The sequence below is a fragment of the Crocodylus porosus genome, unplaced genomic scaffold (assembly GCF_001723895.1).
Source record: "Crocodylus porosus isolate Cpor-Errol unplaced genomic scaffold, CroPor_comp1, whole genome shotgun sequence".
In the NCBI taxonomy this organism is placed as follows: domain Eukaryota; kingdom Metazoa; phylum Chordata; order Crocodylia; family Crocodylidae; genus Crocodylus; species Crocodylus porosus.
The window spans coordinates 54,660,486-54,670,423 of NW_017728931.1; the positions used below are offsets into that span (position 1 = coordinate 54,660,486).

General features: G+C 45.6%; 1 long non-coding RNA gene across 1 annotated transcript in view; it reads left to right on the forward strand.

Annotated features, from left to right (window-relative positions):
* Window positions 1-3,952, forward strand: part of LOC109316749 — an 8,238-nt gene extending 4,286 nt beyond the window's left edge. Inside the window, exons 2-3 of the long non-coding RNA XR_002102912.1 lie at window positions 940-1,018; window positions 1,504-3,952. This is a non-coding gene — a long non-coding RNA (uncharacterized LOC109316749). The remainder of the gene's footprint in view (window positions 1-939; window positions 1,019-1,503) is intronic.
* The last annotated feature ends 5,986 nt before the right edge of the window (window positions 3,953-9,938 follow it).

Genomic DNA, 9,938 nt, shown 5'->3' on the forward strand with positions numbered 1-9,938 from the left:
ACTCCAATGTCCACATCGTTAATGAAGAGTAACACATCGTTGAGTAGGGTGCAATGGTGTTACATCACTGTATCGCAGGGCATGATATATGTTTGGAGGAGTACTAACAAACTAAGAAAAGGACAGGCAGCAGGCTGTTGGGCTAGGAACAGAGGATGTCTCAGGTGATTTGGTGTAGGGACATGAGAGATAATAATGGGCTGCAGTAGGTACAAGAGTAGAGGACAACTTTCTCCCACCAACTAACAGTGAAGGGGTGAAGCTCATAGAATAGTAAGACTCTCTATTAGAGGTGGGATTTACACAAGTGCTCAACTTTGACTCCATGGGAGCTGTGTTCGGCCAGTGTGCAAGCATTTCACCACTGATTTTGGTGACTGCAGAAGGAGGGTGATGCTGGGTGCTCTTGAAAATCCATGCAAAATTGCCCTTTGCTGTGACTTGTGCCCAAATGCTGAACATTTCTCTGTTTGCCTTGTTTTCAAAGCCTCTTCTTCCAGGCCTGAGGGTTTTTGTTTTGGTCACCAAAGCCTACAGTAGTCAGAAGTGAAAACATAACCAAATGCTGTCTGTGCACAGCTCAGACCTGACATACATGCAGTTCCCATTGTTTTCAGGAAAAGTGGAGGTTGAACCTGTTTAGGAATTTGGGCTCCTGAATTTACACCTGTCTTTGAAACAGCAGGGAGGTATTTTGGGGAGGGCTGGAATCAAAAAGCCTGGACTGTGTTTTAAGTCTTGACACAAATGTCCCTTGGTAGCAGATAGTGGTCAAGCAGACATTTTCTCACCTTTTCCTGCCAACATGCATCACTCCAATGGGAAGGCAGAGAAGGAGGGTTTGGTCTCTGTCACCCAGTCAGCTCTTGGCCAAGAGAGAGGCCAAGGAGCTAATTTGTGCCGAAGGCCTGGGTAGGATTTTGCATCTGGCTTTCGCAGGGCTACACTGGTTTGAAAGAGAAGCATCACTCTTGGATTGTGTGTGAAGTCTGACGAGAAAAAAACCCAACTGTTCAAGGTAAGTCACTTTTGGGGCCTACTTTGTTGAAGAGCATTCTGTGAAATTTTTAAATAACTTTAGATGCAGTGCAGCTGGCAAAAGGTTTAACACCTGAGACCGCAGTCAAAAGGAACGAAAAGCAGACATTATAAACCTGAATAAAATAAAGGAAATTTGGCTTCTTTGGTGAAAAGTCTCAGTTCCATTTAGATGGGTCTAGGCCAGTGGTCTGGGGCATCAGTTGGCTCTGTACCCTCCAGGGTACAGTGCCAAATAGCATCTAAGGAGGGCATTGAACTAGGCTGGAGTGGAGCATTGCTAAGCATTAAACTAGGGCAACGCTGAGCTTTAAAGCTGATGCAATAAGAAATCAAGCAAAGCTGGAGAGGCATGGGACCCTTTTGGTGAAATAACAATTACATATCAGGAAGCATGGTAGAGATTTTCATATTGACACTGACCTTAATCCAACTACATTTGCTTCTCTCTCCTTCCTCTGGCAGTCATGTCTCATTTCTTGGATTGGTTCGTGCCGGTGTATCTAATGATCTCCATTCTCATCTTGGTGGGCTTCGGAGCTTGCATATACTACTTTGAGCCTGGGCTGCAGGAGGCCCACAAGTGGAGGACACAGAGGCCAATAATGGAACGAGACCTTCGGAAAACCCTGATGATTCGGGATAACCTCGCCTTTGGAGTGCCTGAGGTGTAATAATCTGCTTAGAAGGGCATGTGGAGTGTTTTGAGAAACTAAGTCAAGCAAACCCTTTTTTGTGCAGCCAGTAGCTAACAAGTCCTGGGCTGGATGTATGTTTCAATTCACTTAGGAGGATCTTCTGATGTACACTGACTGGAGTGGGGTGGTGAGCTCTCACATCATTCTTTGCTGACCTGGGTCTGTCACCTTTTTCCTCTTCTGCATTTCTAAAGCAAAGTGTGTGCACTACTGCTGACTCAGGATTTACAGGGTCAACCCTAAACAACATGTTCATGGTCCATTAGTCAGCAAAGAATGTCTTGCACCTTCCTTTGACTCAAATTTGTGGATCCATGAATGACAAAAGCTCTGTACTATTCTTTATTCAGTTAAGGATCCTCTGCACCTACTCATAACCTGTAAAATGAAAAGTCTCTGCAGAGGGACCCAGGGGTGACAGGACATGGAACCTTTTACTCCTAAATCACTGGATTAGATCTAGCTCTGTTTGGCCGAGTCTGAAAGTTATTCCCATCTGATGCCCCTGGTGATTTTACATGAATTGAACTTGGTGGGTCTCAGCCCACTTTCTCATGTAGAGAAGTGCATTTCAGAGAAATCACCACTGGCACTAAACTGGCAACTTTGCTGACTGTCTTGGCAGTCAGGCCAAGGGCTGACTGAGCCCTGGAGACTGAACCCCCTTCTCACTGCTAGCAGCAATCACGGGAGGTCAGGATTGAGACAGGGTGAGGGAAGATCATATGGCTGATGAGTATGTGGTATCTGTTTGTGGGACAGAGGGCTTCAGTCCCCAGGGCTGTACGTCTGGTATACTCATGAGCGCTAAACTCATCTAAAAATTTCAGGTAAAGCAATCTGTATGGATCCATTGTCTAGCAGGGAATCCCTTGCATCTCTCCGTGACCTGCGACACTGGGATTTATCACAAAAGGTTGAGTGGATCCCTTAGCAGTCATTGAATCTTCTGCACCTGCTGAGGATGCAGGAGTCCAGGATTCTATGTTCTGAGTGCTCCTGCAGCCCTTGGTAGCGAGAGTGTTTTCTGAAGTGAATTGCTCAGTGCACTGGGTCTGGTGCTGCTCCGCCATGACTGCAGTCAGTGCTGGAAGCTGTGAAATATCTTTACAGCCTCACCCGCATGCATCTCCAATAAGGGACACTTAGCTGGACAGGTTGAGAAGGAACTGTTCCAATGACTAAGCTTTCTGAAGCCCACCTGTATTCTGTATACAGCAAACCGTGTTTATATTCTCTGTGCTTGCACTTGCCTCTGCTCCTCCCTCGGGTTGATGTGTTGCCAAACCACTATAAAAAAATGTGGGGAAGTGGAGCACCCAACACTTTTCCCCTTGTTGCTAGCTGCTGGCAAATCATAACAGATAACAATGTTGAATTCAGAGCCCTTAATGTGGGCTCTATTAGGGCACTGCTCAATATTACACAGAGTTTTCTATCCCTGTGGCTGTTATTACTTCTCACGTACTATGCTAACATGCAACTGCTTCCCCCACTGCATTCACTCCACATTATATAAAGTAACAAAACACCATGGCTGACCCATCAGAGTATGTGCGCTCTGTGCAGTACCATTTCCCTACACAACCACTGCCAGTGTATTGTATGCCAGTGCAGCTCAGCCACTGCCATCCTTTGCTACACACACCTGTGAAGAGATAACACGCCACTGGTCCCCTAGCAGGCCCCTTCTGAACATTCCAGATTCTCGTAATGCGCACGTTGCTGTACACTTCAGATGCTCGGCACCCACCTTGTCCTGCCATTTTGCACATACTTCAATACATTCCATACTATCAGACTGCCCTTGTGGTGGTAGTTCAGTGCCATACTCCACTGGGCAGCTGAAGGCAATGGATTCAGGCTGGGGAAACTGGTTTCTTCCCTCATTTTGGCTCTGCAGCCAGCTCCCAGTGTGTATAGTCTCTAGGACATAGTGTGCTCTAATCCTTCATACAGTAACTGAGGGGGAAAAAAACTATGATGATTTAAGTGGGTGACAGGCCATTGATGGGTGTCTGGAGATAACGTTGATAGATGTCTGAGGATAGCATTAATATTAGCAGTAATAGCTTTGGTAGTCCCCACTGCCTTGTGGGTACTCCTTGGTTGGAGAAAGGCTAAGGGACATCACCCTGACAGGAACATGCCCTCGCTGATGCAGTAGGCAATCAGCAGCAGTTCTTATCTGTTGCTCTTTGGCAGAAGCTACAGCCATCAAGGCACTGAACATCTGGACTCAGTCTAGTCTTTGGATTCTGTTTCAATGGTTTAAAGGGGGGATGGTAGGTCTTGGGTGGCCTTCACTCCTCCACTCTTGCCTAGGCATACACGTTGAAGAACTTGGTGTGATGGTCGCAGTACTCCATACAAGCAGATTCATCGGGCACCTGAATAGACAGACCTCTTATGCATACCTTATGATCCAGAGGATTGACAGTTGCTTACTATGGGCTTTGGTGTAAGTTTTGAACGTGCGACAAATGTCTTTAGCCTCTATTGACCATTTGCATTTGCCTGCACCACAGTAAATGTCATCATCATGCACATCCAAATCAGTAGGACCCACTGGGGTCCATCTTCAACTCATGCATGGGATGAATTGAGGGTCCTTATAATGAACCAAAAACATAGTTATATGTTGCATAGGTGTCTTTGTCACAAACTGGGCCCTGATTCAGCAAAATGCTGAAGGACATGGGACTATTCACATGCTGCAAATTAGCCCCATTTTTAAGTACCTTGCTGCTTCAGGTCTCAAAGTAAAGATCTAAGTTCAAGCTTGTGAGTATTCCCATGTGCTTTGCTCCCTGGGTGGATTGTAGCTGTGAGGCTGCAGCTGTTACAAAGAAGCATCACATAGTATTGTGTGGCTGTTTTGTTTCTTAAGACAAATGCAGCCCTCTATCACATTGGCCACAGTTGTTGCCCATGAGTCACTCACTAAAATAGCCATAGTCTCTGAGTGTCAGCTTGGAGACCTGTTTCCTGGGCCTTGACTGTTCTAACTAATGGGTGGGCCAGCAATGCAAATAGACCCCAGGCTGAGCACCGGGATAGCAATAAAAGCTTTGTACTTGAGGACTGGAGCTCAGAGATGTCAGGGACAAGTTAAAATTTTTCTATAAAATCAAGGTTCCATGGTTTGGAAAGACCCAGAGAAGAACAAAATTTCTCTTATATGCATGTGCACATGCACTCACACAGACATACCTTTCTGATGTTCCCAGTTCCTTTCTCAAAGCATCGCCATTGCTCTGTGAAGTCTGGTTACCCCACAGGTCCAGCCTGTCCTTCCAAAATAGCTGGGTGTGGGTCCAGCCACCTATGTACATGTTGTCAGTGGTCTGACCTACCATAGAAACCAGACCCTCATCTTTCCTGCTGGAGGTAATCCCTCCAGGCCAGGCAGAACGCCCCCAGCAGGACGTGATGGGACAGTGTCAAAGAGAAGTTTGTGCAATGCCATACCTGTCCTGAGGAAAGAATGGAGGATATTAGTCTGTGGGCCTGTCATCAGCATGAGCTCTGCTGTTTCTCTCATGTCTCCCCAGCACAAAATCTATTTTCATAAGCTGAGCCAAAAGGAGAAATAATGAAATGAGTGACTGCGATTTGTGCCAAGTCTCTGTGGGATGTGACAGGCAGAACGAATGTCTGTCACTGCCCCCACAGCATGTGGGGAAGCCCTACATGCATGCCCAGACTGGCTTGCAGAGGAATCCTCCCAAGCCCTACTCTCTAGGAAACTTTGCAAGATGCAAGGTCATAATGGGGTAGAGACTTGGCTGAATGATCTGTCCCCTCTGTCTCTGGACTTTTTTCCTGTTCTGTGGTGTTGTGTGTGTTCTTTCACAAGTGTTTAACTCCTTCCCCAGGCCCAGGATTCACTGAATGAAATTGAATGAAAGAAAATTGACTGAATGGGACTGAACAGAAAACATGTCCTAACAGTAGAATCTATCTGACTTTGGAATGATCTCACAAAAGAAATGGTGGGACATGTAAAGCTAGACCAGGCTGGGCATTGGAGGACAATGCCATACAGGAGAATCCTATGTGGGCAGGGGGATGTGACCTAGTAAGTATCTCTTGTCTCAAATATCTTTGATATTTGTGTGTGTTTGGTACCCCATCTTTATCCCCAGAGCCAAGGTGGGAACATACACAAGCTCTACAGCTTTATTTGACGTTTTGCAAACTATTTTTCCGTCAACTTATGTTTTGCACTGTCCTGTCTTGTTGGAATTGATGTTAACAGCCAGGTGTTTTCCACTGTGACTTAATACTTTATTGTCAATAGAGTCAAAATCCTACTGTATAGAAATAAAATGTGGATAGCAAGCTGAGTTTTCTAGTGCTTTATTGTTCTCCATAAGTTTTTTTTAACACTGTATATTGGGGTGTCTTTTATTCTCTTTGGAATCCTTCTGGGAGTTTAGGCAGACAGTTCAAAACAGCAGGCAAGTGCTCAGGGTGAATCTAAAGTGGGGTGGTTGCAGGCCTCTGCCCCCATTTCTGACTGGATCACCCCAGGGGAGCCTCTGGGGAATTTTTTTAAGCCCTAAAAGCAAGTGAGAATTCCCATCCCCACCCCTCTGTGCTCAGAGGTACATCTCTTTCCCTTCCTTTGTGTGCTGTTGCTGCTGCTTGCCCTGCTGTCCCCAGGGTGGGGGAAACTTCAGAGCCACTGCATGAGGGTTGGGCTCAGCTGGGAAGACAACAGCAGCAATGGGTGGAAAGTTCCCCCTCCATGCATCTTCCTGTGGGGACCCAGCAGGGTCAGAGAGGCCTATTCCATCACTCTTGCTGCTGTTGCTGTCTCAGCTGAGCCCAGCTGTCTTGCAGCCTAGCTGGAGCAAGCAGGAACAGCTCTGAAGCTTCCTGAATCCTAGGACAGCAGGGAAAGGAGAATCAGCAGGCAGGGGAGCAGGGTTAGGAATGAGACGCACAATTTTCTGCATGGAGGGAAAGATGGGGGATTCTTACCTGCTTTTGGGACTTTAAAAAAGACCCAGAAACTCCATGGCACAGTCTGCTCACACTGGTAGGTAGGTGATGAAAACAGGCTGAGAGTAGCAGATGTCACCACCCATGCCACACAGTTGCTGCTTCTGCATTGCCCTTTGCCAAATCCTAGATCTGTCCCTGCAAGGACTAGTCTGTAGATATATATATTCAAAGCAGCACCATTTGCTATCTTACTGGTTTCAGTACCTTATCATAATTAAGCAAAAGGGAAATGCTAGCTGAATAGCAGGACATGTTTCCTCACAGTGGGATCTGTTCAACTAAAGAAGATTCTTCTAAGGGAAGGAGGAGTAAGCTGGACATTTGGAATACTTGTAACTAAACTGGATAAAACACCAGAGAAGATGACATAGTATTAGGAATAATCCTAGACCATCTACAAGTCTTTTCTGATTCTGAATTTCTATGATTCTGAGAGAAAGCCAGTGGTTTATACTAGTATTGTTTTATCTGTGGTCACCTTTTTCAAGTGGTAGTCTACTGTAAATTCAAATATTCAAGGCCTATCTCACTTTTAGGGCCAGATCCTATTCTACCTACTTGATGCTTAAGTGGATTGAAGCACCTGAGTGCAATCCTATTTGACCCTTCCTCCACATGTTATATCATTCTGACCCTAAGACCGAAGTCACAAAAAAAGTAGGGAGGAGGAGGAGAAGGACCCAAGCATCTTTTGTGTTAACAGATTTTCAGGGACTTCATTTTTCACTTTCCCTTTCCTCCTGTTTGCCAGTAAGTACACTAGAATGAATAGTGTCTGGGAGTTTTCCCCCACCATTTCCATTTTTTTTCTTACCACTTTGTAGTTTTTCAAAATTTCCTCCACTTTGGAAGTTATAGCAAAATGAAATTTTGTAACTCTGCTACTCTTCAATTTGTCCAAATTTGATGAAATGGCAAAAAATTATAAAGCAGCAAAGGAAAAGAAGGGGGACAAGTAAACAACACCCCCCCCCACACACACACATTAAATTACCACTGGCATAATTCATTTTATTTGATATGATTTTAAAAAAGGAGCAGGAGAGAGGCTGACAATGAAATAGCAACGATTTTTTTGAAATGTTGAAATCATTTTTGCTAAAAAAGAACATTTTTGCAAAACTGCAAAATTGTTCCATTTTGACTCCTATGAAGCAGAAACAATTTGAACTTTTTCACCAAATTGTTCTTCTGTTTATTATAATTATTCCGTCAATTATTAGAAACCTGCCATCTCACTAATGTAGCAAGCAGAGGCAAGTCTGTAGATGCATAGAAGTACAGCATGTCTTTTGTCATTTCACCTATCTCTGAAGACCCCAGATTTCTTGGGATAAGATGTGTGAGTGGACTCAGCCTTGTCTGGGAATGACAGGGTTAGGGAGGCAAGAATGTGCTGGGTCATAGGGCAGGAATGGATGTAATGCTAGGATTCTACGCCTTTCAGGCCTTCCACAGACAGCTCATTGTTCCACCCCCTGCTGCTCTTGTGTCCTGTAAACACTGGCTGTGGGTGGGAGAGGGGATAATGATGTTTCTCTTAATTACTGCAAGTAGGTTGAAGGCTGGAAATGGTTCAGGACTCTCAACTGAGACTTTAAGGCTACCCCCTAGCAAGACATAATGCTTGAAGGAGGAGCCAAGCCAACAGGAGCTGAAAAGCCAGACCAAGTCCAAGCTGAGCAGGATTATCCTCAAGGATAGGGAATATAGTTATGACCACCACCTGCACAGCTGCTGGATACCAAACCAGCTGCACTTGCTGCTGTTCCAGCAATGGGAATCTCACTACACATCTCAGTCAATCCACATGAATCCTGTCTTGCAGCACCTCCTCTTATGCATGTCAAGCTCAGCACACACAGCTCTGGCAATGCATGTCAACATTTCCTGCTAAACATATGCTAAGCATCATCTGGAACTTTTTCTGGGGTGCCTTCATACTGGTCTCCTATTCCAGTTCTGGGGAGCCTCCATTCATACAGGTATGCCAGTGCCTGGAGACCTCAGTCCTGGTCCCTAACATCCCATGCCTTTTCAGTCCTGAGGTCCTGCTGACTTTGGGGGAAGTTGTTGTCAGTTCCCAGGAATGCTATGCAACCAGAGACAGGAAAGCCTGACCTTCCCCTTTGATGAAGAACCATGTCTCAGGTTCACACATTGAATCTGGCCATAACATTGCCAGAAAGAAGTCCCTATAACAGCAGTGGAGACCTTAACGCACCTTAAAAATGGCAATTTTAGGCTAATCCTGCTTAAGAGGGCCACATGTCTACAAGCCCAGTGAGAATTAGGGATGAAAGCCAATGCTTCTCTTACTTGTTAAGAGCATAGTTAGAGTTAGAAAGCATAACCCTGGACTTCTGGCGTGTGACATGCTCATAACTCAAGCAGGGCTGGGTCTGACCAGTTCTTGGCTAGAAAATCTTCAGATCTTCAAATATTCTTGGCCAGAAAACCCAAATGCAGCAGAAAGCAGTGCTAGGAGCTCAGCAGGTGACCTATGCTAGTACTTTAGCAATGTCCCACCATGTTTCTGGGTAATGCAGTGCTGACAGAGGCACCCATCTTTCAAAAGAGAGGTAAAGCCAAGGCCCTGAACTTCTCACACCCATTAAAGACCCTGTGACCAAATTTGTGCGAACAAGTGTCAACCCTGCTGTCCTGGCTCTGTTCTAACTTTGACCAGTACATTCTGATGCTCTAAAAATTCTCCTTTAGTCTCTGTTGAACCAGGTCCAATTCTAATTGTTGGACAGCACTGCTGCCAGAGAGGAGCTGCCATGTCCCTCCCTAGCAGAGGTGGAAGTAAGGGGAGTGCATGTGTGGTGAAGAAACATTGCTCCCCATTCTCTCCTTGGGCAGGGACTTGCAGTACTCCAAAACAGTGCCTTCTCCTTCAGAACTGATACAGGAAGAATTCCTCTTCCTGTTTCAATGTATTTTACCTACTACACCCCAGAAGTGGTTGCAGTTAGTGGCTGAGCCAGCCTTATGAAGCTGGCCTATAAAAAGCTTTGTAGCCTGCAGCTGAAAGATGTTCTGTGGAAATGCCAGTCGCTAATATACTCATGTGACCCAAAGCCCTTTTGATTCCCTTGTCCTTGTTTTTCATTTCCTAGCCTGGCATTTCATGACTGTTCTCATTCACTCCCTGCCCACTCCCTCTGGCTGCTGGGGCCAGCTGTG